This window comes from Phalaenopsis equestris, unplaced genomic scaffold (genome assembly GCF_001263595.1).
Source record: "Phalaenopsis equestris unplaced genomic scaffold, ASM126359v1 Scaffold000002, whole genome shotgun sequence".
Taxonomy (NCBI): Eukaryota; Viridiplantae; Streptophyta; class Magnoliopsida; order Asparagales; family Orchidaceae; genus Phalaenopsis; species Phalaenopsis equestris.
Genome location: NW_018164444.1, coordinates 60,457,078 through 60,459,300, shown reverse-complemented (window position 1 = coordinate 60,459,300; position 2,223 = coordinate 60,457,078).

Sequence of the window (2,223 nt, the reverse complement as noted above, 5' to 3'; positions counted from 1 at the left end):
CTTTCCTATCCTTTCATATCCTCTTTTGTGTAGTTCAGTGCTTTGTTCTTAAAAAAAACTCTCTTTAAAAAACTAAGGTTTAAAGGTTGGTGGCATTTTATTTTAATCCAGATAGAAGGAAAAATATATTTATTTTCTAGCAATAAATATACCATCCATAGTACTGTATGCTGTAATATGTATACTATGCTATAATAATTTTTATAATATTCAAGTAAAATACATCTTTTTTTTTTAATAATCAATGAGAATTTGAAAAAGTCACCCTTTATTAAGTTTAGCTAATGGTTACTTAGTGGACTCACCACAACCTTCAAACTTAAGCTACGCATGAAACTTTGGTTCTTTATTAGGACTATGTTTAATTATACAAATTATAACAGGAGTAACACTAGCAATGCATTACAACCCTAGTGTATTAGAGGCTTTTAATTCAGTGGAACACATTATGAGAGACGTTAATAACGGGTGATTAATACGTTATTTACACTCTAATACTGCTTCAGCCTTTTTCTTTATAGTATACTTACATATTGGAAGAGGGCTGTACTACGGATCATATAAAGCACCTAGAACGTTAGTATGAACAATAGGAACCGTTATATTTATTTTAATGATGGCAACAGCCTTTTTAGGATATGTTCTTCCTTATGGTCAAATGTCTTTATGAGGTGCAACAGTTATAACTAACCTTATGAGTGCTATACCATGAGTAGGTCAAGACATCGTTGAATTTATTTGAGGTGGTTTCTCTGTTAACAATGCTACATTAAATAGATTTTTCGCTTTACACTTTGTTTTACCCTTCGTACTTGCGGCACTAGCTTTAATGCATCTAATAGCATTACATGATAGCGCAGGATCTGGTAATCCTTTAGGTGTTTCAGGTAATTACGACAGATTACCTTTTGCCCCTTACTTTATATTCAAAGATTTAATTACAATCTTTTTATTTATTATTGTTTTATCTGTATTTGTATTCTTCATGCCTAATGTTTTAGGAGACAGTGAAAACTATGTAATGGCCAACCCTATGCAAACTCCTCCTGCAATAGTTCCTGAATGATACTTATTACCATTCTATGCTATACTAAGATCAATCCCTAACAAATTATTAGGAGTTATCGCAATGGTTTTCCGCTATATTAATATTATTAGTAATGCCTTTTTCAGATTTAAGTAGAAGCAGAGGTTTACAGTTCAGACCTTTAAGTAAAATAGCTTTTTATGTTTTTGTGGCAAACTTTTTAATATTAATGCAACTTGGAGCGAAACACGTTGAATCTCCTTTTATAGAGTTCGGACAAATCAGTACTGTTTTATACTTTTCACACTTCTTAATTATAGTTCCCTTAGTGAGCTTATTAGAAAATAGTTTAGTTGAATATTACATACTAACCCTTCGCTTAAACCAAACTTAAACACTATTCCATATTTTACATATATAAGAAATGCATTCGTTCTTATATTATATATCATTGGTTTTATTATATTGTGTTTAATTGTTTATACATTATTAGTGGACTTCGAATTGTTCGGAGTTGTTTACGCAATGGAACCAAACGATTCTATTGAAACTTTCATGGCTAAACTTAATAGCGTGAAAGAAAAAGTGGAGGATTTTAAAGAAGATGTCCGTGCTACACAAGGTGAATTTAGAATCGCCCTTAATAACTACAACCAGACTAACCCTAATGATATAGATGCAAAAGCATTTTATGGTAGCAAAGTGGAGGAAGGAAAAGAAATAATGAAAGATGCCCAACGTAATTTAAACGCTGAACAGAGAATGTTAAGAATTTTAGAAGCAAAAAAAGAAGCAGGAGATTATACTCTTCCTACTTCTTCTTCAACTGTTTCTAAAAGACCATTGGAAGATTAGTTTAAATGCTTTCTAGGTACACTCTTTTCATTTGGTTCGTCCTTTACTTTCACCGGGATTTATTTTTGTTACCTTTAAGTTTGTTTTAAGTACGCATGATTTTACATGCATAAGGTTTACTACATGCAACACTTGAACTAGTTGTTTCAGGTATGTATGTTATTATTGATTAATTTGTCAGATTTCAAAACTTGTTTATATTGGGTTTTAACTGTACAAAGTATTTAAATATGTGAATAGTATTATTAAATGATATCCTCTCTTCCATCAACAAAAAAAAATGCTAATTTCTTTATTAATATTTTTACTCCTTTCAAATGCTGTTACCTCTAGACAAGACA